This window comes from Topomyia yanbarensis, chromosome 2 (genome assembly GCF_030247195.1).
Source record: "Topomyia yanbarensis strain Yona2022 chromosome 2, ASM3024719v1, whole genome shotgun sequence".
Taxonomy (NCBI): Eukaryota; Metazoa; Arthropoda; class Insecta; order Diptera; family Culicidae; genus Topomyia; species Topomyia yanbarensis.
Window position 1 is genome coordinate 281,359,515 of NC_080671.1, and position 16,032 is coordinate 281,375,546.

Here is a 16,032-nt window from a genome sequence, read left to right on the forward strand (position 1 = left end):
AAAATCTACCAAGGAGCTCCAGCAACTTGATCCCGATTCAACTCAAATTGCCGGAAAGGATGTCATTACCCATTACGCTGAGCGAATAGGACTAGTAAATGTATGCCTAGCGGAATATGCCGCTTACTATTTCCGTACTGCAAATAGACCACGAAAGGATAAAAATTTAGTTTCAGATGACGAGGCTGAAATTGAAGTGGAAAATCAGTTCGATCATCACCGTCGAACAAAGGCTCGAATAATCCGATATGTACGGTATAAACTTGGGCAAGACCCTGATAATTATTACCGGGAACAATTATTACTGTTCTTACCTTGGCGGAATGAAAATGATGAAATTGAATCAGTGAACTGGTATGAAACATTCGTTAAAAATACTGAAGAAATCGAAAGAAATCGTTCTAAACTATTTGCCTTGAGAGATGATAAACTTGATAAAGCTATTCAAGCAGTTAATGTAAATAATATGCTACTAAAGGAAGAAGAAGCTGAAGAATTCGAAGCTGAAACAATTCCGAAAGACCAGGAAATTGATATTCTAGTGCAAGGCGGAATAGATCGCCCGAAAAAAAATGTACCTTTTACATACTCTGCGCCTCCAAAAGTAGATGTGGTTAACCTTTTCGATACTATAAGTAAATTGAACTCACGACAGTTGGAGATACTTATGCATGTATTTAAATGCTTTACAACTCGCAAGTTACCTCTAAGAATATTCATTTCTGGGTCCGCTGGGGTTGGTAAAAGTATGGTAATATCAGCAATATTCCAACTTGTTACATACCACTTGGAATACATGAATACAAATACAAAAGATCAAAGCTTGGATTCTGTCAAGGTATTACTATGTGCCTTTTCAGGAAAAGCAGCTTTCTTGATTGGAGGCAACACTTTGCATTCTGCCTTTGCTCTTCCATTACAGGAAAGTGCTAATATGCCTGACTTGCCGATGGATATTGCCAACAACTTAAGACAACAATTAATGTATTGTAAACTTATAGTAATAGACGAAATATCTATGGTAGGAAGTACAATATTTGGTCGGATTGATACTAGATTACGTCAAATCACTGGGGTGAACGATAGTTTTGGAGGAATGTCAGTAATCACGGTTGGCGATTTTCTTCAGTTATCGCCGGTTAAAGATTCGTCAATTTTTAGTGTTCCAAAACATAGTTTGATTAGGATGGAACTCTCACCACTTTGGGATGAATTTCAATTTTACGAGCTTACAGAAGTGATGCGGCAAAAAGATGATAGAAGCTTTGCTCTTGCACTCAATAACTTTGCTCGTGGAGAAATGACTGATGAAGATATTGACTTAATCAGAACTCGAGAAGTCGAAGAAAACGATGTACCGGACACTGCAATAAGACTATATTACACCAATGCAGATGTTGAGAAATATAATGACAAAAGAATTACAGCCTCATCTTCAATTGAAATTGAGTGCGTTGCCATCGATATTATAACTGGAAATCTCAAAAACCAACAAAAAAATATTAAGCTAGAAATGTGGAAAAGAAAGCCTACTAAAGATTGTGGAGGTTACCCATACAAACTACGTTTAAAACTTGGAATTAAATACATGATTACAGCAAATCTAGATGTATCTGATGGCCTTGTTAATGGTGCTACTGGTGTGCTAGAGGAGGTATATCATGATCCAGGAACGAATAAACCGAAAATTGCATTCCTAAGTTTTTCATCCAAACTTGTTGGAAAAAAAATTCGCGCGCGATATAACGACTTTATGATAAATGCTGGAATTAATACTTCATGGACGCCGATCATTAGAAAACAGTATAACCTTACTACCCATTTTCAAAGAGATTACCAACTGGTACGTGATCAATTTTCTCTGGTTCCTTGCGAGGCGTTAACAATTCATAAAAGCCAAGGGCAGACTTATGCTAACGTTTGTGTCGATTTCCGGAAATCTTGCAACTTAACCCGTCAGTTAGTGTATGTAGCGCTAAGTCGTGTATCGAAGCTTTCCGGCTTATATATATATTGGGTAGGTTTTTCGGAAATATGAAAAGTAACAATACAATTGAAGCAAGTTTAAAGGAAATGCGAAGATTGCGATCGGAACGACAATTAAGTCTGGCATTCAACAACTTGACAAATGTAGATGGATTGGTAATATCTTATTTAAATGTCCGATCCTTACGTACAAGTATTAAACATATAATTTCTGATAAGTGGTATTTGAGGTGCGATGTTTTAGTATTCTCGGAAACTTGTACATATTCGAATGAAAAAATCATCATTCCTGGATTTGAACTCATTTATCGTTCTGATACACTTGGTCATCCTGAATATGTGAAGAAAAATATCGCAAAAGGTGTCATGTGTTTTGGAAAAGCAAACTTGAAAATGACAAACATTGAACCAGTAATATACTACAAACCGAACAAAGGAAAATATCATAGTCATATAGATTTAGTACACATGGATTTGAATGGAGTATCAATCATTACTGGATATAAATCACCAAAAGCTAGCTTTTCTGACTTCAAAGCTCAGCTAACGAAAATTAATAACTTCGAGAAACAGCTAACTATAATTATGGGCGATTTTAACTTCAATATTAATGACACTACAAGTGATGACGTGATGCAATTCAAATCTTTAATGCAAACTATGAAATTGACGGATAGTTTAACTGAAGCTACAACTATTCTTGGATCAAGACTAGACGTTCTATATTCTAACATCAATGAGCTGAAGGCTGGTGTATATGAATGCTATTTTTCTGATCACAAACCAATATTTTGTATAATACCAGAGAGGGAGAAAATTAATATTAATTCATCTGTGTTCAGATGTATACCAAAAAATGATCACAGAGCTTCTGTAAGTAGTTGCTCAAGGGACATTTTATCTGGTAAAATAGCTTGCATGTCAGTGCAGTGCAGTGATAGTGATTTGAGCATTGTTGACCAAGATTTACATACAAAGGTTCTCGAGTGGTCGACTGAATCAGTCGAATCGGTATCAACTTTCCATAATTTTGACCAAGATGCAAGTAATTTGCTATTTGATTATCTTGATACATTAGACGTTTGGAATGGATCATGCATAGAAGAGATAAAACAGCTGCTTAAACCATACCATCGCTGTATAGATTTAAATTCACAATATTTTAAAACAGCTCGATTGCAAGTATATAATGCTGAACGTGATACATTATTCTCAGAGCAAATCCTGCCAAACTTTCGAGAAATCCCAATCACTGGTGACGGCAATTGCCAGTTCAATTCTATCTCGTATGCTCTAACTGGAAATGAGAGTTTCTCTGGCGATTTACACATTTTAGCATTTAAAAGTGTCATAGAAAATATACAATTTTTCTCATCATTGCATTCAAGTGGTTTTATGGAAACCGATAGTATGGTAATGTTGTTGAAACTTTGTTGTGGTAATGGTCAATGGGGTAATCAAGATTCGTTATTTGCTCTGTGCATGAAACTTGAACGATGCATTTATGTTCTCGAAAAGACTGAGATAGCTTATAAAATGTATGTTATTAAACCGCGTGTTTCCTGTGCATCTCCTATAGTGCTACATCTTCGTAACGCTGGTTCTGGAAATGCTCATTATAATCTTATGCTTCCAATACAAGAAAACGTTACCTATGATTTTATCAATCTCGAGACATATGATTTGGCTAATTTGTTTACACACTGAAACATTACAAAACATAAAAAAATAAGTTCAAATAAAATGGCTCACTAGCTAAAGACTACTAAATTAGTAGAAGAGGCTGAATAAGAATTTTCATATTAGCTTAAATCTTCTACAATAGAGGTGGCTGAGTGTGCACATACCTTATTGAACGGTGCATATATCTTCTCGAAAAGACTGGCAGAGCTTATAAAATTTATGTTATTAAACCATGCGTTTCTTGTGCATCTCCTACAGTGTTACATATTCGTAGCACTGAAAGAATACAAGAAAACGTTACCTTTGATTTCATAAACCTTGAGACATCTATGAAATAAAAATACGTTGACATAAAAATGCACACTAGCTTTAGACTTCAAAAATTAGTAGAAGAGGCTGAATAAGAATTTCCATATTAGCTTAAATCTTCTACAATAGAGGTGGCTGAGTGTGCACATACCAACGCATTTTCCACCCATATTCATATCACCAAACACTGTCGTGCCTGGTCAAACCATTAAGAAATTGGCACGAAATCCCGAATGATTTCTGAATGTATTCCAGCTGTATAAAGTTGGCATCGAATTTTTCTTTGACCTGGAATTCATTCAGAAATCAATCAGGATTCCGAATCAATTTCTGAATGTATGGTTGGGGATGCGTTATTGGTTATGGTGGTAGTTTATGAGGCTGAATATCAGTACTAGCTAATTTCTTCAACTGAACCAATGATTTTATGCTAGCAAAATATTCATGCACATGAGTTGAAAAAAGAAACTGTATGTAGAAAGATCAGTAGTTTAGATTATAGATTCATGTTGTAGTTTTCTCAAATATAGATCTCTCTTATACTCATGCTTATGCTTGTGTTGTAGTTTTCTCAAATATACTGTATTTGTGTTTACTTGTGTTAAAGTTTTCTAAAGAGTGTATCCCAGTAAGTCAAGCTGATATTCTGACTCAACCCAGGCCATGTGACGTTGCCAAAAAACTCGATGAATACATATGGCCTCCGTTAAGCCAAACCGAACTGAGCGCCATAATTTTTCTCTAGCATTTTGCATGTTAAAATGAATTTTTAGATAACTTACCATTAACGTTAAGTTGAGGAACACTTATTTGCTTTCTTTTGCTATTTGTGTTCCCTAAAATAAATAGATGTGGGTCTTGCTAATGCTATTTTGGATGCGAAAGCGTTTTTAGACCATGTATTTCAAAATGGCGCTTGGTCTCTTTGGCCTAACACAGGCCATATCGTGTTTGATGATCCTCGTTTATTTCAAGATTAACGTGGGTTCGGATGCAACACATGAACTCTCAAGAGAACACACTATCGAAACTTGTTAAACGATATTCGTTCGCTTCATTTTTCGTCGTTATGTTAGACACTTTTGCAAACTTATCCCTATTTCCTGTGTTCCTATCCTTGCATGTAACTCCGCCAGTATATATTTCTCTGTAGTGTACTATTTGGAATGCATGATTTAGCAATCAAGTGAGTAAATAGCATAGTATTGAGAAATGTAACTGCCGGTCGCAAGCCCGAATAAAGGAGGAGTGATGCATTTCTGTTGTCTTTCACCAATGAGAGATTTTCTTTGATTACTTTTTCTTTTGTTCATTACTCGTTCGTTTCGACATTTACTACTAAACTCTTCGTATAATATTCTAGTGAAAACTGTCGGTTTTCGATATGAACTGAAAAATTAGCGCAAAGTCGTAATAATCGAAAGAGAAAATAAACAAAGAGAGGCTCTCAATGTTACTTACGATTTAATCTAAAGTTTTTCCAGAATAATTCGAACCGATTAGTTCTCTTCTGTAGTTATCAGATAAGGCGTGAACTTCTTTTCTACGGATTCTCTCATTCGACAAGGTTCTAGTTTTGATCCTTCAGCAAGCATTCTCTCGATATCTGGTAACCTTTTATTCCCCGATCGATAACAGCAGCAATATTTGATTCAATGTTACTCGACATTGGGCAAGTATACCAGTAAAGTATTTATTTTGATGCGCTACTCATTTTACTGAGTAATGTTTGTTTTAAACCATGATTAGTGTCAAACGAGTGTGTAGTCATTGACGAGTAACATTACGCCTTATTATTGTTAATGGGGTTCCAGTTCAGCCGGAATTTAAATTTCAGGTTGCTTTGACGCAGAAAAAGATAACGGTCGCCTAGCAATAAATAAAACAAACTGTTTCGTTGCATCGGCCAGATAGGTAGTGTTTTTCTACGAACCGGTGATTTTTGCAACTTTAAGAAGGTTACGGGTAAGTCTCTTCTTAAAACCGGATCTCAGAGTGAAATTCTCTTTCCCTTTCTGGTTTGGTGTAGATTTATTCAAGATGAGTGAGCAAGAGATGGATATGCTGGACATAGAAGATGATCTAGTGGAGTTGTGCGAGGAGCAGAACGAAGAGCAGCGGAAGAAAATGAGCATTAAACAACAACAACCGCAACATCAGCAGCAACAACAACAGCCACAACATCAGCAACAACAGCAGCAAAAACAACAGCCACGACAACAGCAACAACAGCAGCAACAACGGCAGCAACAAAAACAGCAGCAACAACAACAGAATAACAATCGTCGGAAGCAACGAAACCAGCGTGACCAACGTGACCAACGGAACCAAGATCGGGCACGTGGAATTAGCCTGGTAAATATGTGCATATTTAACTCTAAGGCAAAATACTTATGTCATCTAAATTCACAGGAAACTCGTATGGAAACGTTCGAGCGACTCGCTCGTCGTACAACTGCTCTCGGAAAGAGCGTACGACGAGCAATTGAGGCAGAGCGGTTGCCCGGCCACCGTATGTATGACATTATATTTAATTTGATTTTCATTAATATTCCCTATTTCTTGCAGTCATTTTGGGATACATGAACCGATATAAAAATGTTTGTAAAAATATGGATTATGAGCTTAATAAAGAATGAAATTAATAAATAAAAATTAACCTGTCGTATTCCATTTGATTCAATTCGGCGAGATTCGAAAATATTTGTGTGCGTTTATGTGTGTATGTGGGGGCATATTCTAGAACTAAAGCCACATCGGTTCTTCGGTGATGACTGAACCAATTTTCACTAACCTAGTCTCAAATGAAAGGTATAGTATGCGGCAGGGAGTATCACCCCTCCATTTACACCCCTATCTCCTTCCTACAACAAACCACCTCCCTCCCACACCATGGCATGGGTGGGAGGGAGGTGGTTTGTTGTAGGAAGTGTGTCCCCCTCCCCATCCCACTAAAAGCCCACCCACCACCCAGCATTCCAAAACATGTTATCATGTAGACAAAATTGAACTCATGTCTGCTGATTGAATATTATATTTGTATTTTTGAAGTGTGTCAGCCTTGACATGTTGCTCATCAGGTTCGTGGCAGTCGTGCATATGTATATACGTGCCAAGTATGATAAGAATGTGTCATTTCCACATTTATATTGAACATAACCAGCTTTATTAAATGATTATTATTAAAATAAATTAAAATTATTAAATGATATATGAGAAAGGCACAATTACACCACTAGGTGGATTAAAACAGGTTTTTCCTGAGATATATTACAAAAGCTTATTAAACAACTTTCCAAAATAAGGTTGAGAAAATTATAAGGTATTTGAAAATTCTTAATAGATTTTCAGAGCATGTGCACCCAGTGCACTAACGCAAGTGACGGAAGGTTACCGAAAAGTTTCCTGAAAAAGAAAATTCCAGTAATGATGATGAATTTCCCTAACGGGTTTCCAAAGTTTTTTGTTCTTTGGCATTCAAATCAAAGATACTACTGGATAGTCACTTTTAGTAAAAGTCGATATCGAAGTAAAGTTTGAACTATGCACGCATGCACTTCAGAGGTAGCGTGATATCAAGAGCTGAAATTTCAGTGCTTAGTTCTCGGTCGCGTTGGAAATTTGAGTAAACACTATTGAGAGTATGAACTTCAAATCGATCCAAAAAAATCGATTTTTTTGGCCGAGAACAACATATATAACCGCTTTAGAAAAATTCAGTATTCCCTATACAATGTATTGATTGAAGACTTTAGATATGTTATTAACAGAGCAATAACAATAGTTCGTTTGTATGTCTATTTTATGGGCCATTTTTCCGCTTTTCCGTTGATTTGGTTTAGCCTTTGAGATTTCTAGCACTGATATTGTCATATGCTTATTTGAGCGATTCTCCCTGCCACTATCCCATGTAGTATGTGTTATCAAAAACATCGTGAAGCATCAAGTTCTAAGTGTTGTCAATCGATATAATCCCCAAGAAAGTGATAGAAATTATAAGAAATGTCTCATCACACTGTTAGGTGGATTATAAGGGGCCGTACACAAATGACGTAGCTTTTTTCGGCGATTTTTGACCCCTCCCTCCCCCCTCGTAGCATTTGGTCACAAAATTCTAACCTCCCCCTCGTAAATAACGTAGCATTTACCTACCCCCTCCCCCTCGTCCCTGCAAAGCGCCCGGTGATGAAAAAAAATTACATGTTTTTCAATTATTTGAAATACATGTCCTTTCAAAATGTTTGACGACTTTTATCAACATTTTCATTATAACAGCAAATTACGTGCAAAATAAGCCCATTTCATCAGAAATATATTGTTGATAGTTTTGTTTTGAATTTTATATGTCAAGGGGAGCATGAAGAGAAGTTTTCTCGCCAATGATTCTAAGAAGCATACGTTCATCTAAATTACTAAATTTTGTTTGGTTGAATCCGAAGTGAAAATATAATTCAGCTTCCAAACTAAGTCTACTAGTTAGCAACATTAGCTAACGAATGTAGCAAGTTAAATCCGCATACAAAATCTTTTCGTATTTGTGCGAACTTGAAATTGAAATTCTGCGAATCGTAAAATTTACCTCATGAAAAACCGCATCAAAAGTAACTTGTTCGAATTTAAATTCATTTCTCTTGGGAATGGAGGATCATTAAATTGTTTTCTCTAAACAATGGGTTTTAAACATAATGCTACGTCGCACAACTTCTTACCCTACCCTCCCCCTCGTCACACTTCGTCACAAATTTGGTATACCCTCGCTACCCCCCCAAAATGCTACGTCATTTATGCATGGCCCCTAAACGTTTTTTTACTTTTTGATTTACGAGTGATTTTATCAAAACACGACAGGATTTAAGCATACAATTGTCGAACAAAGAAATTTTGTCACGCGATGTGCATATAATTAGAAAGCTTATAAAAATACCTTTCTAACAAGTGAATGGCTGGAGTCCAAAAAGGGATGGTTTCTGAAATTGACTTTTTCACAATTTTTACAGTTCTATATAATCAACGTGCACTGTCATTTGAGAAATTTGAAAATAATCTTTAGATTTTTTGTCCATAACAGTCCAAGTTGATCATGGAGATAACTCCAAAATTGGCTGGCGTTCAAAAGGGGTTAACCCCATATTGCATCTTATGAAAATTCGAGTTTTCAAAAAATTTCAAGAAAAAGTAGTCTATCGTCATCTGTGAATGTTACGTTGTAGCTCACATATCGGTGATCCCGATATAATACTGATTTTAGTTGGATTGTGCTGCACTTTGACGTTTACGTTTCGGCTCAAATAGTTGGTCCTGAAAGTGAGTGCCGCTTATATACTTGCTATGTATGGCTATTTTCTATCTAACATATATTTCTTGTACGAATGAATATTTTGAGCGCCTTTTTTCGAAAATTTCAATGAAATTGTCATGCCTCTACATTGAAAGTTGATGGAGAAATATGGGATCAAGAGAAAAACGGTACATTGTGGTCGGAAAATGAAAAGAACCAGTTCTAATCTCATTCTGATTTATCAACACTATGATTTATTAGCTGCTTTTGTTCAATATACACACCAAAAAAATGAAATTTATACGACATGTAAATCAATACGAATGTAAACATACAACGATTGAATCAAAAATTTGATTGAAAATTACGCTAAAATCAATTGGAGCATCAAACAGCATACAATTTTACACTTTCATTCGTGTAATATTACATGTCATTCATTTTACAGCAGTATTCGAGTAAAAATATATTGAAGTGCATTGGTTTTCTGTTTAAAGAAACTGTAATTTTCAATCCACGTGTAAAATTATAGTAAAATTCGTTGAAGAAAGCACGACAAGTCGTGTGTATTTGTGGTGGGACTTAATTTTACATTTATATTCATGCTCCAAATATGTGCATGAAAATAAACTTAAAATTACAAAAAAAATTCTGTGTAATTTTGGAAATGTCTTAGCACGCATCCCACGACTACCTCGAAAATCGACGCTGACTCACTTTAAACAAAAAAGTATAATATTAATCAGTATGAGTTCAACGTTATCTTCATGTGATCATATTTTGAAAAGCTGGGGGAATGGGTTTGGATGGGGAGGGGGGGGTGGTGGGATAGCAGAGTGAGAGTGGAGGATACGTCAGAAATCCTATATCTTATTTCGGTATGTAGGGTGGATGAAGGGTATGCGAGTGTGAGGGTGGTCCATAAAGGAGGGGGTAGATGATAAAGAAAACAGGTGTAAGGGTCCATTTAAGACTTAGTTTGGGAAAATCGGCTGAGCCATCATTGAAAATCCGATTTGGCTTTAATTATGGAATATGCCGGAATCCGGGACTTCCGGAATTGTCGATAGTGGACATTATATTCAAAGAATGTTTGATTGACAATCAACGAATTATACCTACAAATCGAACTAATCGGCCTCGGTTAAAAAGTTGATTTGTAGAATCATTGCACAGCCTTTCTTAATATGAGAAAGGCAAAATGTGGTACCAATTATTTACTTTCGTTATAGAGTTGCTGTGTGGCACCTAGCGTATTATTTGGTTGTATCTTACTAGTTCGGAATTCAGTCGCTAGAGCGGCGCTGTTATCAACTTTTTTAACCCTTGTGAAGGCAAGCTAAAATCCTAACATTAAAGGGCAAGCCGGGCCTCTCAGGCCCGTCTAAATTCAAGCTCCTTTTTGCCGTTCTCATATAGAAAGGTTATGCAATCGGTCGAAATTTCGACTTTTTAACCGAGACCCGCAGGGCCAAATCTCTTATACCATTCGACTCAGTTCGTCGAAATCGTAAAATGTAAAAAATTCAAACATAGCTGCGCATCACTCCATAGATGAAAATTTCACAATTCTTTATCTTTGTTATAGATTTCAAAGCTACTTATCAAAATTTCCATGCCCAAGCTTATACTGCATACACATTTTTTTGTAACTAAAAAATTTTAACATGCCGTGCCTCTGAGAACCGCTTGCCTTTTTGAGGGTTAATAAAGCTATATAGAAAAGAAACTTGTAGGTCCTATTATTTTGAATATATCTTCTTAAGATGCAAACTTTACCTCAATAGATCTAAATGCTGGTCGCAGTGGTTCGTCTCCTACAAAAAATATGCAAATTTTGTAGGTCCTGTATGTCTCGAGAACGAGCGTTTTGCGTAAAAATTTACCTTACAGATTAAAGGGCGAACACGAAATTATTGCGACACCGAAAATGTCATGCCAATTTTCTTATAATGTTTAAAATCAAACCAAAATTTTAGGGTAGTTTTATGCATATGTTTACTTCAAAAATCAAAAAAAAAGTTAATCGATGGAGCCTTGAGTGTAAAATTCAACGCATTTTCGCTTGATGCCCTCCATCCAAGTCTTTACAGTGTCATCCGGTATCAGTTTCTCAGTTTTTTTTCCATTTTCTTAACATGTCCTTCTCGTCTTTGACTGTCTTCTTGCTCTTCCGAAGTTCCCGCTTTATCACTGCTCCACCGGGCGCAGCTCCGGACAGTTTGGCGGATTCATGTCCTTTGGAACAAAATGGACAGAATTGGCCTCATACCACTCCAGGACACTTTTAGAATAGTGGCATGATGCCAAATCTGGCCAAAATAGCGGAGCTTCGTCGTGCTGCTGCAAGAACGGCAAAAGGCGCTTCTCGAGGCACTCAGATTTGTAGATCTCGCCATTTACTGTGCCCTTTGTCACGAAAGGCTCACTCCTCAGTCCGCAAGAGCATGGCCTGCCAAATGAGATATTTGGAGGCGAACTTCGACATTTTCTTCTTCTTAAATTTGTCGTCCACATAGAACTTGCTCTTGTCGCTGAAAAACTCCAACCCCGGAATTTGCTTAAAATCGGCTTTTATATGTTTCGTCGTCCATCACACAGCAGCCATATTTTGACAGCATCTTCTCATAGAGCTTCCGTGCCCGAGTTGTAGCCGTCGATTGTTGCCGCTCATCGCGGTTTGGGAAGTTCTGTACCTTGTATGTATGTAGTCCAGTTCTCTTCTTTGCATTCTGGACGTAGCTCTGCGACATGCCGATCTTTTTAGCCAAATCACGGCTTGAGACGTTGGAATTTGCTTTAATCATCCGCTTCACCTTTCCCTCCGTCTTTTTGTTCTCCCGTCCCTGTTTTCTTCCAGCTCCTTGCCATGGTCCAATGTCAACCGCTCCTGGAACCGCTTCAACACTCTGGAGACGGTTGAATGGTGAATGTTCAACATTTTTCCCATCTGCCGGTGCGACAGGTCAGGAATCTCCAGGTGTTTGGAAAGAATTTGTTCTCTCGACTCGCGTTGGTTCACCTCCGTTTTCGTTGAATCGAAAAACACGACTTCGAGTTTGACAGCATGTAAACAATACACATCAATGAGAAAGTGTGCAAAATTTGGTTGATTTTTACCCAATGGTAAAAAAGTTATGCTCTGTTGAATGTGTCGCAATAATTTCGTGTTCGCCCTTTATGTTTTCAAAAATGTGCCATATTGCAAAACTAGTAGGCCTACAAAGTTAGCATCTTCAGAAGACATACTTATACTTACATGAAATACAACTTTGTCGGACACCATCTTTCTTTCTCGTGCCATTAAAAAGTTGACAACAGAACTACCCGTCTAATATGTAATGATCAAATAAGCGCTAGATGCTAAGCAACAACTATGCCAAAGACACCATAACTCTAAAACGAAAGTTAAGGAAATGACGTGTGAATTGTGGGCTACCCGCTTTTTGGCGCTAGGCACCCTCGTGGTTACACCCCACCCGCCACTAATTACGAAAATGCTCGTGAGTATAGTAGTACATGTAGTGATCTTATTTTTACATTTTTACATTTGTTAGAAAAGAAATGTATAGAATTCGCTCAAACTTTCAGGACTTTTTCCGAGGCCCGGAGAACCGAGTCTTATTACCAATCGGCTTAGCTCGACGATTTGGGACAATGTCTGTGTGTGTGTATTTAACGGACAAACTCTCATTCGTGTTTCTCAGCACCGATCTGAACCGATCTGAACAGCTTTAGAACGTGGTGTGATCTAAACAGAATGGTTTTAAACCCGAGCAAATGCTCAATCGTTACATTTCACAGTGGGGCCGAACCGGTCAAAACCTCCAAAATTGATTGTCGATTTTCATACCTTTTATATTTTTTTCTCAATGTACATTACCTAAATCTGTCTTCACCAAATTTTTGAGTGAATCAATTGAAAAATATAAGTGCTACGTTTTTTGGAACCGTGCAAGGTCTTGAAAATCTGCAAGAATTTGAGTGACAAAAAGTTTTTGTTCGTTCCAATTCATCTCGCTTTAATAGGCACTACAATGATAACTTAACAACACATATGGATGTTTCTAATAGAAAATCATCTCAGAAATTCAATGGTGTATTTCGATTTGAGAAATAATGAGTATTTAAAAAGTTACCAATAAAATCAATATAACTATGTTGTTTAACGCAAACTTATTTACATTCAGAGTGTCATCTCTTTATCGGTAAAAGCGTGTTGAAGGATCTCATCTAGTACAACTGACGTAGAATTTTATCTAGTTTTCAAAAATCATAGTGCCATCTTGCGCCGAAGGTTGATATTTAGACATCTGTAAAATTAGTTTTCTTTCATGGAGACGAATGGTATTTTTTGATTTCATGAAGTTTTGCATTATTATTCACCGGTAGTTTTCTGCTTCTGAACGCTGCTTGTAAATTCAGAATTTGGGCCGATTTCCTTGATACAAATATAAGTATGCCTTAACCTTCAAACTACCAAGCCTTCTTCGATACACCAAAATCGACGTTCAATTGGCCATACCTTTTTTTTGTTCAATCGATTTTGATGCAGTTTTTGCCAAAGAACCGGAAATTATTCCAATTTTCGAAAATGCGTTTAAAATCGTATTCGGAGCTACGACCCCGGAGTAAATCCAGATTGTAGTGGGGTACCAACTTTTGGTCATTTTCAGTTTTTCATAAATATTTTCAAAACAACGCTAGAATTCAACATTTTTCGACAAGAATTTGTCAGAAATGACCTGCTTGCATAATAATTGCACTTCATATATTAGTAATACGAATTGGCCAGTTCCTGGGACCGGTTCCCAAAAGTGGCCATTCATGAGCTTACATTGCATATGCTTTATTATAACAGAAACACTAATTTATTTCAACAAATCTTATCAGATCGTCTACTTAGTATAGCAAGCAATTAATTCAATAAAGGTTTAATATAGATTTGCCACTTTCTGACCAGTTCCGGGAATTCCGGAACACGGTTCCCAGGAAGAAATTTATTTTTTATGATAATTGTGGAATGCGGCACATCAAAAAACATCAACTCGATGATCTATGAAGAATGCAATCACATTCGAAGGCATCCGGACACATGTAGACACTTGATGACCAGTTCCGGTAATTCCGGAACATGGTTCCCAGGTCAAATTTTATTTTTATGATAATCATAGCATAAGGGACATCAAAAAACATCAACTCGATGATCTGTGAAGAATGCAATCATATACGCAGGCATCCGTACACTTGTGGACCATTGATGACCAGTTTCGGAAATACCGGAACATGGTTCCTAGGACAAATATTATTTTAATGATAATCGTGGCATGCAGCACATCAAAAAACATAAACTCGATGAACTATGAAGAATGTAATCATATACGAAGGTATCCGGACACATGTAGACACTTGATGACCAGTTCCGGTAATTCCGGAACATGGTTCCCAGGACAAATTTTATTTTTATGATAATCATAGCATGCGGCACATCAAAAATTATCAACTCGATGAGCTATGAAGAATGCAATCATATACGCAGGCATCCGTACACATGTTGACCATTAATGTTTCGGGAATTTCGGAATACGGTTCCCAGGACAAATTTTATTTTAATGATAATCGTGGCATGCGGCACATCGAAAAACATCAACTCCATGATCTACGAAGAATGTAACCATATACGAAGGTATCCGGACACATACGGACACTTGATGGCCGGTTCTGGGATATCCGGTACACGGTTCCCAGGTTAAAATTTATTTTTATAATTGTGGCATGCGGCACATCAAAAAACATCAACTCGATGAACTGTAAAGAATGCAATCATATACGAAGGCATCCGTACACTTGTGGACCATTGATGACCAGTTACGGGAATTCCGGAACACGGTTCCCGGGTCAAATTTTATTTTTAGGATAATCATGGCATGCGGCACATCAAAAAACATCAACTCGATAATCTATGAAGAGTGCAATCAAATACGAAGGCATCCGGATACATACGGACACTTGATGGAGAGTTTCGGGAACTCCGGAACACGGTTCCCAGGACGAATTTTATTTTTATGATAATCGTGGCATAAGGCACATAAAAAATATTAACTCTATGATCTATGAAGAATGCAATCATATACGAAGGCATCTGGATACATATGGACACTTGATGAAGAGTTCCGGGAATTCCGGAACCCCTTCCCAGGACGAATTTTATTTTTATGATAATCATGGAATGAGGCACATCAAAAAACATCAACTCGAAGATCTATGAAGAATGCAATCATATACGAAGGTATCCGGACACATACGGACACTTGATGACCAGTTCCGGGAATTCCGGAACATGGTTCCCAGGTCAAATTTTATTTTTATGATAGTCATAGCATGCGGCACATCAAAGAACATCAACTCGATAAGCCATGAAGAATGCAATCATATACGAAGGCATCCGTACACATGTGGGCCATTGATGACCAGTTCCGGGAATACGGATCCTAGGACAAATTTTATTTTTATGATAATCGTGGCATGCGGCACATAAAAAAACATCAACTCGATGATCTATGAAGAATGCAATCATGTATGAAGACGTCCGTACACATGTAGACACTTGATGACCAGTTCCGGGAATTCCGGAACTGTGTTCCCAGGTCAAATTTTATTTTTATGATGATCGTGGCACGTGGCACATCAAAAAACATCAACTCGATGATCTATGAAGAATGCAAAGACAAGACAAAGACAAGACAAAGACAAGACAAAGACAAGACAAAGACAAG

At 37.2% G+C, this 16,032-nt stretch overlaps 1 protein-coding gene across 6 annotated transcripts in view; it reads right to left on the bottom strand.

The window, feature by feature from the left end:
- The window catches only part of LOC131678572 (C2 domain-containing protein 5), a 1,698,126-nt gene that overhangs the window by 771,298 nt on the left and 910,796 nt on the right, over positions 1 to 16,032 (bottom strand). The gene's annotated exons all lie outside the window — the stretch shown is intronic.